The 13,722-nt window shown below is 58.4% G+C and overlaps 1 protein-coding gene across 9 annotated transcripts in view; it reads left to right on the forward strand.

Moving 5' to 3' along the window:
* ARID3B (AT-rich interaction domain 3B) overlaps window positions 1-10,356 on the forward strand; it is a 68,240-nt gene extending 57,884 nt beyond the window's left edge. For 3 of the 9 annotated variants that reach the window (XM_067753434.1, XM_067753503.1, XM_067753521.1), the window contains exons 10-11: window positions 5,109-5,314; window positions 8,399-10,356. The gene's annotated coding sequence lies outside the window, so the exon portion shown is untranslated. Of the gene's footprint in view, window positions 1-818; window positions 896-2,632; window positions 2,761-5,108; window positions 5,315-8,398 lie in introns of all 9 variants that reach the window. The other 6 variants (XM_067753462.1, XM_067753444.1, XM_067753471.1 and 3 more) reach the window with 6 other exon arrangements.
* The last annotated feature ends 3,366 nt before the right edge of the window (window positions 10,357-13,722 follow it).

Here is a 13,722-nt window from a genome sequence, read left to right on the forward strand (position 1 = left end):
AAGCCGGCCTGGCCTGTGGCCATTAAAGATGGTCCTGCTATCAAGCTCAGAATAGGCAGTGTGAAATGAGAAACCACTTTTCTGGGACAGGTTAGGGAACCAGGGAGCTTAGCTGCTGTTTTGCTGTGTGACCTAGGGCAAGTTACTGCCCTTCTCTGGGCAGTTTCCTGTCTGTGAAATGGAAACTGCAGAGTGATTTGAATGAAGCACAAGTAAATGAAAACTCACTTTGAAAAGCCTAAAGCCTAGTGCCTAAGGCCTTCACCAGTAAGACAGAGGGTCCCAGCCATCACTCTGCTGGCACTGGGGCAATGAGTGGGCCAACCAAGCCCCACGAGGACCCCAGCATCCCCACTTGGCCACTCCCTGCCCAGCTCTACTCTGAGCCACAGGGTCCCCCTGGGAAAGAGCCAGGTGGCCTCAACCACTGAGAGTCAGGAACCCTGTGCCGGCGTGAGCATTTCAGGCCCCGTGGCAGGTGGGGGACAAGGACAGCCTCTTACTGCAGCCACCTACAATAGGCCTGACAGAGACTTTGGCCTTGGGGCCTAAAGGCATAGCTACAGGGGCCTCCCCTCTCCCCAAGAGTCTTTTTCCCCACTTGGTTTCCTGAGGCCTATCGATCCAGGCCCTCTGTGCCAGGACTGCCCGGCTCCCTGGGGCTGGGCCAGGGGCTGACCTCAGTCTCTTGTGCTGCAGAGCGAGGCTGTGAATCTGTTCCCTCGTGGCTCTGGGCCTCAGTCTCCACGCCACCTTTCTTCCCCAGCCTGGGCACTGCCCCTGGCTGCTTCTCAGATGCTCCTTTCCTCTGGTTCCAGGGCTGTGGCTACGATCTGGAAGCAGATGAGGCAGAGGCTGACCCCCACAGAGGGCGCAGAGGCAGGGCAGGTACCAGGTATGCGGTAGCTCCAGCTCTGCCAGGGAAGGGTGGGCAGTTGAGGAATCCAGGAGAACCAGCAAAGGTCCAAGCTGGAGGGACCCTTCGAGCCTCTGTTTCCCCCTCCAACTTGTGGATGGGGAGACGAAGGCAGAGAGAGAAACTGGGCCTGGGTCCCACAGGGAGGCAGGGGTCACTCTGCCTGTCCCTCTGGAGAATCCCCAAATGCTACCTTCAGGAGTTGAGAGGCCGATGGAGGCTCCTGTCTTCCCGGCGCTGGAGCCCATGATGCTCGGAGCTGCACCAGCTCCTGTTCCCTGTGGACACAGCTCCCAGCCTGAGGGTCCACTGACAGATCTGCCCCGCTTCCCTCGGGATCCCCAGAGAGCAGCTGAGGCAAAAGACAGGATCCCCCACCCCGTCCAGCTCCTCCACACAGGGTCATAAAGATGAGGCCCTTGGTCAGAGTGAAATAGAATCCAAGCACTGACAGTATTCAAGCTCCTGGTCGTGGGCATTGTCTATCACTGGTGGCTGCACATTATATCAGATTGTTTCCTGAACTTAATAAGAAGTGTAGACAATGCCTTGTTGGTGGAACAATGGATAGACTTTGTGACTGAAGCCCCATACACAGTTGGTCTTGGGCACATCTCTGTGGTTTTATGGCTTTAATACTGACTCACCCAAACTGGACCCCAGGTATCAGGAAGCTTAGGGGGACTGGAAACAGGCACTGTGCTCCATGCACTGTCTCGTGTAATCCTCACATCGTCCTTTGAGGTAGGTACTGTCAGTACCCCCATTTTGCAGATGAGGAAACTGAGGCTTAGAGAAGGCACACCTGCTCATACTCACCTAGTTGGTTGGTGGAGAAGCTGACTCGAGCACAGGACTTTTCAGCTCTGAAGGCCACTCTCCTTCAATCTCTGACGCCAGGCCCAGGAACCCAGACATCCTGACTCTCTGTGCCCCCAGAACCCACTTAGCCACGCTCCCTCCTGCTTCTTCCCCTAGGTTCCCCTTTTCAGAGAAGAGAAGGCAGACAGGGCGATACATCAGGCCCCAGGCCCATCACTATCCCCCGAGGGGATGAGAGGGCTCACTTAACAGCGTGTCCCCAAACGCCCCCTGCCACCTGCCCCAGATTCTCAGGGGCAGGGGAAGAGCTGTGGGGCCTGGTGAGCATCTCTGTGAGGGAGGGGGGTTTCTCCCCCAGAGCCCCTCAGATCCGGGTGCCCCTCACCACCCCCCGCATGGTCCTCACTTTCCCACCAGCTCCTGCTCCAGCCTCAGCTTCTCAGCAAGGCTCTCTGCCACCTTGAGGGGGAGTGGGGAGAGGCAGTGAGCACATTCGAGGGCTTCAGCCCTGTCGGAAAGGGGGCAGTGAGGGCTTGGGAGGGACTTGACTAGGGAGTCGAAGAAGGGAAAGCCAGTGGCCACAGTGTGACCAGGAATGGGCAGGGGAGACTGTGGGTCCCTCGTTGGGCATGCAGGCCTGGCAGCGGCACAGAGGTGGGGGTGAGTTGAGCCCCTGGTTCTGGGCACCCTCCAGGGCCAGCTGCTGAGCCTCCAGCTCTGAGGCTTGAGCTTTCAGCACGTCCCAGGCTTTCTCGAGCTTAGGCCGCGTCTGGGTCAGCTCGGAGCCCACCTCCTGCAGCGAAGTCTGCAGGAACTGGGGGTGGGGGGACGGTCGTTGACTCCTATCTCAATCTGGTGCTTCCCCGAGGACATCACCCCACTCCATTCTCACAGGGGCCTGCCTGGGACTACGCCTTGACCCAGAGAAGGAACAGCTGACTATCAGGTGCTGGGAGAAGCTGACGGAACAGCACTAGGGGGAAGGAGCAGGATGGCCTCTTTCTTCCCCTCCTAATTTTTAGGTGACTAAAAATTTCCCTGAGTCCAAAAATACTGATGGGTGAAACTCCCTCAGTGCTCCCTGTATGACTAATTCCTTCCAGCCTGAGAGCTTCCTGAGGGCAGGCCCCGGTCTCCAAATCCCCCTCTGTCTCCAGATCCTCCGCTCTCTCCCTGCACTGGGTCCCTGTGCACCAGGCCGGGCCCACAGAGCCTTGACTGTGATGCACTTGCTTTGTGTTGACTGGTGAGCCCACCCTGCCAAGGAGCGAGTGCCTGGTCCCCACCCAGGGCCACCCCGAGACCATGCAAGAGCAGGGCAGCCTGGGGTCCAGCCTGCAGTGGGTCTAGGCTCAGCTCTTGGCCCTCGGAGGAGACATCCTGATCCCGATTCACTGGTTCCAACAAGCTTTCCCCTCCCCGCCTCCGGAGTTCACCCTACCTTCACCTCTCCAGGTGGCCTCGGCCTCAGTTTCCTGGTCACAAGGACCCAGCGTGGTGTTAGAGGGCCCGGTCCACACAGCTGCATCCTCTGCCTGGGAGGCCCTGTCCCCAGCCCTGAGGGAGGGCAGCCAGGACCAACCCAGGCCAGCTCTCACCTCCCAGTGGGGCTGCAGTGACTCTGCCCCTGCCTGCTCCCAAGCTTTCCCCTCTGCCCCTGGGGGGGCCCCCCGGACACTCCTTGGGTTTCTCTGCAGGCCTCGGCTCTGGCAGCCCCTGGGGCAGGCCTTGCCCACATCCCATTCTGTATGTCATTAGCCCCACCAAGGACAGTGGGCCACTCCACTGGGACACAGGCCCTAAAGATCTGGAGAGTATGACCCAGGGACAGCAACCTAATGGGTAAACCAAATAGGGTCATAGTATCACTGAGGGTCAAGAACCCCTCCTGAGTCCTGCCGACACCAGTCCCAGTGCACAGATGGGGACCTGAGCCCAGAGTCAGCAGAGGGTTTGTCCAAGGCCACCTGGCCACAACCCCATCTCTGTGTTCTTGGAAACCCTGCTGCCTGGGAGGCCCAGGGAGGATTCCACAGTGGCTTCCCCTGCAGACTATGGGACTGGAGGCTGAGGGGAGTGGGCTTGACTGGTGCCCACTCATTAAGTGCCAGTCTGGTCCCCAGAGAGAAGCCAAGCTGGGCCCAGACCTACACAGGGGGCTGGGGATGGGGTGGAGTCCACCTTGCATGCACAGACTCATAGCCTGCCTGGGGTCTCTGCCGGGGCCCGCACCTATGGGAAGAGGGTGGGTGCCTAGAACTCGGGAACACCTGGGCGGCTGGCCTTCCTTCTCAGCCGGCTGGACTGTCCAGGTTCTTGTGTCCCTGTCCTGGCGTGTGGGCAGGCCCGGGCCACACCCACCCGAGGGCACCAACCCTTGCCCCTAGTAGCTCACGCTGCAGGTTCCAGTGCCAGCTGCACCCTGAGTCCTGCTCCTGCCCCCAGGCATCCAGCTCAGACTGGAGTGAGAGGCCCTTATCCATTTGTGGACAGAAGGGCTGCCTTAGCCCAAGAGGCCCCACACCCTGGACCTGAGCCCCCAGGTACTACAGGGGCCAGGACATGGAGTTTGGGACCCATTATACAGACAGGGAAGCTGAGGCCCCATGAGGGGAAGGGGCTAGTGCCTGTGACAGAGCCCGGGCTGCTAACTTTTTTGCACTAGGTCCCTGGTTTCCGGCTTGGGGAAAACTCTAGGGTCATCAGGAAGGGCTTCTGAGGGCCCTGACCCCAGGTGGGCCCCAACTCCCCCCACCCCAGGCAGCCCCTAGCTCCTCCCACCTTCCACCTCTGGATCCTGGCAGTCATCTGGTTGTTTTTTCTCTCCAGAGCCTGCGTCTTGCTCCTGTCACTGGCCAAAGCCAGGCAGTGAAGCACAGATTGCAGCCCCATCTGTGGGGAGCCCCACCCCCATCCTCTCATGCCCACAGACACCCCCACACAGGCTCTTGAGTCTGGGCAGGGCCCCGCCTGCAGAGAGGAGCCCGATTTCCAGCCTGGACCCCAGTCCACCTCCCTCACCCGAGGTGCCTGGGGGCTCACTGAGCGGCCCCTCCCATGGACACTCCAGCCCCTCTGCAGCTGTGCCAGGGTCCTGGGATTAAGGGAGGGGAAAAACAAGACAAAGAACAGCTGGGTCCCCAAGATCCCAAGTCACACCCAACCCACCCAACAAGAAGGTAGCAGGAAGCAAATTGGAGGGTGTTGTGGATTGAACTGTGTCCCCCACAAAAAAAGGTATGTTTGCATTCTAACCTCCCATACCCCAGAATGGGACTTTATTTGGAAACAGGGTGTTTACAGAAGTAAATTTAAAATGAGCTCATTAGAGTGGGCCTTAATTCAGTATAACTGGTGTCTTTATAAACAGGGGAAACTTGAACACAGAAACATACACACAGGGAGAGTCCTTTGTGAATATGAAGGCAGAGACTGGGTGATGCGAATGTCCAAGACTGTCAGCAACCACCAGAAGCTGGGGGAGAGGCGGGAACAGATGCTCTCTCAAAGCCCTCAGAAGGAACCAACCCTGCCGACATCTTGATCTCGGACTCCAGCCTCCAGAACTCTGAGACAGTAAGTTTCTGTTGGTTAAGCCCCCCATTTTGTGGTCCTTGGTTATGGCAGCCCTAGCAAACTAACACAGAGGGTGAATGAGATCAAACCCCCATGGCAGCTCTTTGGCCCCAAAGGGACCCTGATTCAGAAGGGAGACTTTTGCCTGAAAGCGGCCAGGCCTGCAGCAGCATGAAGTGTGTAACGATAGCAGCTAACATTTCATGACTACGTGCCACGTGTCCAGCACAGCACTGAGCTTCTTACATGCTTGTCCAGTTTAACCCTCACAGCCAGCTGCTGGGGGAGGAAAGCTGTTACTGTTCTTGGTTTTTACAGATGAGGGCCAGAGAAATGGAGTAATTTGCCCAAGGGCACACAGCTAGTATAATGTGGAGTCAGTGGTCAGACTCCAGAGCCCACAGTTTTAACCACTATTTTGGGGACAGTGAAGCCCACAGAATCCTGGGATTGAAGAGGAAGAAAGACTGAGGTAGAGACCCAGAGAGGGTCAGGGTGGAAGGAGCCTGAGGTGGGGGATGGGACTAGAGGTGCAGAGTGCTGGAGGCCCTGGGTGCCCCTCACGTCCCCTGCAGCCAGATGTTGATGCAGCATCAGACCCTATCCAGCTGCTGCCCCCTCTCCCTGCTGTGTTTGGCCCATTGGCTGCTCTACACAGGACCCCTGCCCACGATGTAGGGCCAACTTCTAGGTCACCTTTCCTGGACAAGCACAGGGCCTGGGGCACCCATTCACTCACAGGTGAGTCCTAGTCCTGGGAGGAGCTCCCAGGGACTGGAAAGAGGGAGAGAGGGCAGGGCAGTCCCTGAGGGGCACGGAGCTGGGAGACCCTAGAGCTGGGGCTCACATCTGCACTGGTTACGGGCCAACTGCATGGTGTTTGCATAGCGCTCCCCTGGTACCACCTCCGGCCTTCCCGGAGCCTGAATCTGACCAGAGGGCCTGGCCCTTGGTCACTGAGTGCCCTACCTTCTCGCTGACATGATCCACTGCACACCCCATAAAGAACAGAGTCCCTCCAGGCCCCAGGGAGACAATCTCCGACCCTCAAGAGTCTGGGTTGAGAAACAGACAAAAAATGAGATTTTCTGTACAAATGTGCATTTGCAGACTGTTACTGCAAATTTGCTTCCTTGAGGAACTAACAGCCCTCTCAGCCCAGCTCTGGACCCCAGTTTGAGGTTCACCAGTTTAGACCAACTCCACCTTCTGTGAGGCCTGGGCCAGCTAAGCACTGCTGCTGAGACCCCTCTCCCTGTGCTTCCAGCCATAGCAACAGATCACCTCTGGTTGGGGTCCTGCTGCACAGCGTGGATCCCATCCAGGTCCTTACAGCTCTCCATCACTGTGGCTCTGAGCCATCTCCTCGGTGTCTATCTATTTCTCTGCATCTCTGTGTGGGCACATCTGGGAGCATGTGCACATGTCTCTGGGTGAGTGTCTGATGTATATCTTGGTGTGTGTGTGTGTCCAACTGTCTGTCTGCCTGTGCACACAGGCATTTGGCCAGGAGACTAAGGGAGGGTGCTGGCCAGCAGAAGGCCTCCTCCAGGAGGAGCTAGAGGTGAAGTCGGGTGGACAGGGCCTGGGACCCCCGAGCCCTTGCTGTGGCCCCCACACTTCACAGCAACTCCTCACCTCCTCCACTTCTCATTTGGGTCAGGGACTATTCACAACACCCCCGCCTCCATGCCTCTCCTCTCTGGGCCTTTGCATGAGCTCTTCCCTCTTGTTGAAATGCCCTTTTTTCTTTTGTTCCTTGAAGATGCCCGTTCATCCCTCAGCGAAAATTTCGAGGCTCAGAAGCCCCCTCTCTGGGGAGGACTCTGCTATCTGCCGCCCCACCCATAGCTTTTATAGTGCCTCTCCCCTCATTGGGCACATTAAATTATAATTGCCCGCTTGATTCTCCCCCCCACCCCCAATACCAGAAGCACCTGGGGACAGGGAGTGGTCGGCTCCTACTTTGGTTCTACTGTGTACAGAAGAGGGCCAGACAGGTAGCTGGTGGTTTGTAAATGCATGCTGAATGAATGAATGGAGACTGACGGAGCACGATGAGGAAGAGGCAGAAGGGAGAGAAGTGGAGGACAAAGCCGGGACATCCTGAGAAGGGGGAAGAGATTCACTGGCATGCAGGAGGAAGGACAGGGCGGTGGGGAAGAGAACGGGGAGGGAGAGGAACGGGGTGGACAGAATGCACCAACCTGGGGAGGTCAGGCCTCATTCTGCTTCTGAAGTCTCTGTAGTTCTTCCTCTGAATTTCAGAGCAACTGCTACCTGGTGCCAGCATGCCTTCCAGTACTCAGCCACCTTCTCATGAAGCCTGGGATGTGATTCTTTCTCCTCCAGCTCTTTCCCGAGGGGCACTGGTACCTCGTGGACCTTGAATGTGCTACTAGAAATGGGGTGGTCTGGGCACAGCATGGACCTCAGATCACCCACACCTTTTTTCATACATTTTCAATGATTCATTTCCAAGTTGCATGCATGTCCTCACTATGTCCTGATGGCAGGGATGGGGACTGGGAGAGAGGACGCTCCTTCACGGCTCCCTGTACACATAAAACCCTCTGTCCTGAGCACTTCCACTCCCAAGCATCCTGACTTGAGCTCAGCAGCCAAGGTTATCTCACCTCCCCTGAGCCTGGCCCTGGGCCAGCAGGAGGGGCTCAGCCATGTGTCAGGGAGACAGGACTTGTTGAAGCTGACATATTTCCCACATGCTCCCATAAATGAGCCAGAATGTGACAACCAGGAGTGTTGATACCTGGGGAAGGGAGTCTGGCCTTGGCCACATGATTTAGGGATTGGGGTTCTGGGCTCCTCTCCTTTACTGGCTGTGACAGAGGCTGGCCCACCTCCTGCCCACAGGCCATCTCACCCAGTGTGAGAAAGGGACCCCCCCCCACCCCAGCCCAGCTTGAGCACTGAGGGGTGGGCCCGAGCAGCCATTTACCAGGCCTCCTGGCCCAGGGCTGCCCTCAGTGCTGCTAGCAGCACCGACTTCTCCCCAAGCAGCCAGACACGCTCTGCCTCCAGGGCCTGCACGTGGCACTCCAACACCGTCTTCTCTCCTTGCAGCTGCTGCAGCTGCTCCAAGCAGGCCCCTAGCTGCTGGTGGCTCTGGCCCAGCTCTTCTGAGTCTCTTGTTCACCTGTGAAGACCCCGCTCCATCCTGAGTCATGGCTCAGCCTCCCCTGGCTGGGATCTGTCTGCTTGAGCTAGCCCGTGGGCCTTTACCCACGCAGCTCCCTCCTCCCGAGTTCCTGACCTCCGCATCCTCTGAGAGTCAACCCTTCCAGGAGCCCTTCTCTGACCACCCCAGCCCACAGAGGCTTCTCAGAACTCCAGGCTTCAACTCTGGACCAAATGATTTGAGGCTGGACAGTCCCTGGCTTCCCACCAGCAGAGGGTGCTGTTTTGGTGGACAAGGATGTGAACGGTGCTCACTGGAGTTGGGCTGTGTGGGGGCCCGGCTCCAAGCTGTCCCTCCTGGTCGTTCTCTTTTCCATGGGCCACTCAACCTCAGAATCCCCCAAGGACAGGGCCCAGGTTCCCCTGCTTCTCTGCTCCCTGGCACAGGTGGGCATAGCCTGGCTCATTTGGTACCCTGGGTTCCCTGCAGGACTGACCATTTCCCTGTCTTGACCCACCTGGGTGAGCATCAGCAGCCGTTCCTGCAGGAAGGTTGTATCCTGAGCCTGTGCAGGGGTCTCAGCTACCGCCATCGAGAATCCATCTGGGCCCTGAAGTGCCTGGGCCCTGTTGCCATCCCAACTCTGCTCCTGGCCTTGCAGGCCTGGCACCAGCATCTCCTGCAGGTACACTCAGTCTAGGGGGCTCCTCCTAATCTTCAGACCACACTGTTATGACCCTGAACAAGCTTTTCCCTAACCATCTGGACTGTTTTCCCATCTGAACCGTGAGAGGAGTCAGCTGGATGATCGCAGGGTCTTCCCAAATGTTTGGGAGAGGGGCGTCCCTCTTGGGCGGAACAGAAGCCCCTGCACTGGCCTCCTTCCCCAGCTACTGCTCCAAGAATGAAGACCTGGGAGTGAAGTGTAGGGAGGGCCGAATGCGCAGGAGGGCCAGTGTTCAGGGCCCTGTCATGCACCCACGTGGATGGGGGGCTCTGGTCATCCCTACCTCAGGGGGCCCCAGGCTGAGCTCTGGGCCAAGAGACTGTCGGCCCATCTGGTCCAAACACTGCTGGGCCTTTTCCACTTCTGTCTGCAGTAAGTAGCAGGATCATGGGGGCAGAAGGGACTGTCTGCCCGTCCTCTGCCCCTCTGCCCCTCCCCCATCTCTAAGCACCCTCACTTGTCTTCTGCGTCCTGGTCTGGCCTCCTCCACTCCTCCTGTCTCTGGGAACCCCACAGCCTCTCCTGCTCCAGGTGGGCCACAGAGCATTTCACCTGCTGGGGGGAGGGCTGAAGGTAGCACAAGCCCCTGGAGAGGGCTGGCCCAGCCTCACGACACACATCCCCCACCCCCCGCAGGGCAGCGTCTGCAGCCCCTGATAAAGCAGGCTCACTCCACAAGCCCCTGCCTGCTCCACCAGCTGTGATAAGCCCAGCTGGGGGCCCAGCATGGACCTGGAGCTGCACAGCTATTATCACTACTGGCTCTAGATGTAAAACCCTCCACCTCCAGCTGGACACAAGACACATCACCTTCTCCAGCCCAGCTCCTGATGGCTTTGGAGCTCCAGCAAGAGTACAGGGGCTGGGACTTCCCTGGTGGCGCAGTGGTTAAGAATCCTCCTGCCAATGCAGGGGACACAGGTTCAAGCCCTGGTCTGGGAAGATTCCACATGTCGTGGAGTAACTAAGCCCATGCGCCACAACTACTGAAGCCCGTGTGCCTAGAGCCCATGCTCTGCAGCAAGAGAAGCCACCACAGTGAGAAGTCGGCGCACTGCAACGAAGAGTAGCCCCTGCTCGCCGCAACTAGAGAAAGCCCGCCGGTGGCAATGAAGACCCAACACAGCCAAAAATAAATAAATATATTTTAAAAAAACAAACAAACAAAAAAGAGTACAGGGGCTGCTGCTGTGGAATGCTGGAGAGTGGGCAGGCATATCAACTGGGTTCCCGGGGTCCTCCCTGGCTGGTAGGGAGCAGTGGCTCTAGGAGGGTCAGCTGTGGGCTGAGACCACCAGGTCACATAAAGGCTTAGGTATCTAGGCCATCACAGGGTGGCACTGTCCACACTCTCACATGCGGCAGGGATGCTGGGTACCTCCCCTAGAAGCCTCAGGGTGTGCATAACCCTCCCTCCCTCCCTGGGGACTGAAGCTTCACCAGGGGTGATTGGGCTTCTGAGGAAACTCCTCTGTCCACTGAGCTGAAACCAGCCACCTCCTTCCCTCTTATTCTACCTGGGAGGGGAAGGGCAGAGGTTCCCTGGTCCTTCCTTTGCCTCTATCCACTGCTCCCAGCCACACCAGGCAATGCACTGCACACCTCCAGGGGGTGCCATTCACAGAGATGACACTTTCAACATGGTAGCCCTGTTGGGGACTCACGGGGAGAGGACCAGAGCCTCACTTTCTGCTTCGGAGCCAGCAGCTCACACTGGGTCCTGCCGAGTCTCAGCCTGCGTCCCTGCTTCTGCAGCACCTGTGCTTGCTCAGACAGGGCCTCCAGGGCTGCCCGCAGGCGGCCAGCCAGCTCAGCCCGCTGCTACCTGCTCTCTGCCAGCCACACCCGCAGGTTCTTCTCTGACCACTCCCAGCTTCCCTCAGGGGCCCCGTCAGAGCACCTGCCAGGAAAAGGGCAGTCAGGCTTCGGCCCAGGCCCCAGGGACTGCCATGCCCAGCTTCCCCACACTCACCTGCCCTCCCAGAGCACCAGCCTCTGAGGCCTCGCCTCAGATATGGAAACAGGCCCTGGGGCTGAGTAGGCACTCAAACCCTTCAACCCCAAACTTTCGCCCAGGATTCTCCCTGGTGATTCGGATTTCAAATAAACACCAGCCTCAACCTCGCTAAACAGTTCTAAGTTCCAACAGATTCCATGATCTGTGGGTGCTATGGCCCAGCTACTTGCTGAACAAACACGGGGTCATTTGATCCTCCCGGGTTGGGGGTGGGGGGACTGAAGTTCAGAGGGGAAATCAGTTGCCCCGAGTCACGCAGGTAGTCAGTCCACTGCAAACTGGGCCCACATTCCTCCACCTGCTGCTCTCCTTCCCAGTGTGGGAGCCTAGAAATGGCCGGGGCCAGGGAACATCTGGGGAGACGCTGTATTTTAGCTCTGATGTAGGGGGTCAGAAGCCCTCAAATCACGTCACTGCTCTAATACCTCTCTGGCTTTCAGAGCTTCAGCTGTAAGGTGGGGGCCCTGACCTGTAACTGACCTGCCTACTCCTCACATTCCCAGACCCGTCCCTGCTCAGGATTGTAGCACCACCCACCAGGCCCTCTCCCTTCTGGACACCTCGACTCTCTCCTCTCCCCTGACTCCAGGCTCAGGTTACTGTAGCTCCCTCCTGAGCTGTCTCCCTCCATTTTACCAGCACACAAGGCCTCTCCAAAATGGACCATGAGGACCAGTCCCTGCCCCCCTCCTTTCACACCCTGCATAGCACCCACAATTTCACACTGGCTGGGTGCTCTGTCTTTCCCACTTAGAGGCAGGGGCTCGCTATGGGCAGCCCCCAGCCCTTACTGAGACTCTGAGCTTGCCTGGCTTGGTTTGGGGGGGCACTCATGGTCTACCGGAGTGGGGAGTGGTACAGGTCAGGCTGTTGAGCTTGCGGAGCCAGCGCAGAGGGAAGCACAGCCACCAAGTGCCATGGCAGCAGAGAGAAGGGAGTCACACCCTTCCTTGGGGCTCCCAGAAAGGCTTTCCAGGGTGACCCTTGGGTGAGTTAACTGCCCTGGAAAGGGCAAAGATGGATGTGGCAGATAGAAGAGAGCAAGGGCAGGAGGACAAGGAGGGGATCAGAGAAGGTGGGGCCTGGGGGGAGGGGTGAGCTGAGCCAAGAGCACAGGGGGGCAAAAGGGAGATCAAGGGGGCCATAGTTGCTGTGGGGCTCAGGTGGCTGGTGGCAGGGCACAGGGCAGAGGCATCTATCTCCTTGGTGTCCTCAACCATCACAGAAAAGACTTGGCGGGCACATGGGTTGAGGCCCAGAGAAAGAGCGTGGACCTGAGGGGCGGAGGATGTGAGCAAACCTTCTCTGAAGGTGGTCCAGGCCCTTGACCTCCCCAGCCACCAGTTGCCAAGGTCTCAGCCATCCAGCACTGGAGGAATGAGGGAGGTGGGGTGGGGTGAACTGGGGGTGGTGGAGTTACCCATACTTCACTTTTCTCAAGTGCCTCTCTTCTAGGTGTGAGTTCTTAGAAACAAAGAGACAAAAGAATGAGGCTCTAAGGTAGAATTTCAGGCAGGACAGCCGCTGGACTGAAGATTTTAGAGGGGGAGCTGGGAGATGGCGCCTATCCTACTTCTAAAAAAGAAAGCTCTGCTTCTTTACTGGGAGGCGGGGACTCCTGTGTTCTCGATGGTGGGAGGGCTAGCGGGAAGAGGGTCCGACTTACCCCCTCAGAGCCTGGCGCCCAGGTCAGGGCTAGGGACAGGAGCCTCTCTGAGCTCCTCCACCCTCAGCTGCTGACGCGATCGCGGCTTCCAGGAGCCATGGAAACTGCGGGCAACACCAAGCGGTGGGAGGAGGAGACACCAGAGTCCTCCCACCTCGTCTGAGTGGATGAAACCCTTAGATGAAACTCGGCTGGTACGGCTGCGGACCATAGGCCAAGCTTTCGGGCCCAGGAAAGAATGGCAACTCAGAAGCTCCGACCCTTGAGGCAGGAGCCTAAAGGGGCGGGATCTAGGGGCACAGACAGCCGGGCTCTTGGTCATCAACTCCACACTAGAAGCGGCTGCTGAATTTCTATACTGGGGGGAATGGGTGCATTTGGTTGGCGGGGGACCGGGAGCCGGTTTTGAGGCTGCAGTAGTGTAGCAAGCATCCCGTTTTTACCTAACTTCTGTTTACTTCCGGTAGGGGTGGTGGAACTAACGGAGATTTCGGGGGAACCAAGCACCCGCTCAAGCCACGCCGTCAGACCCCAGTTTAAGGGGGAGCCAGAGGCTAGAGACTGGAGAGCCCTCCCTAACTCCCGAGGGGGCGGCTCCTCTCCGACAGCGCCTGGGTGGCTGGGAGGTGACGACTCGCAACAGGGGCGTGCCCAGCCTCATTGGGGAGGGGCCGGGGGCGGGGACGGGGAGAGGGATGGCTGGCGGCCAGGCCCCGCGGTGCTGTCCCGGGGAGGGGTGGGGTCTGGAGGGATGCTCTGTCCCCGGCGTGGCGCGGGGGCAGTTAGAGGACGCTCCCACCCGCTTTGCTGAGAGACGCCAACTAGAGCCCGGGGGCGGGGAGTGTGGGGACCTCACAAA

The sequence above is a fragment of the Pseudorca crassidens genome, chromosome 1 (assembly GCF_039906515.1).
Source record: "Pseudorca crassidens isolate mPseCra1 chromosome 1, mPseCra1.hap1, whole genome shotgun sequence".
In the NCBI taxonomy this organism is placed as follows: domain Eukaryota; kingdom Metazoa; phylum Chordata; class Mammalia; order Artiodactyla; family Delphinidae; genus Pseudorca; species Pseudorca crassidens.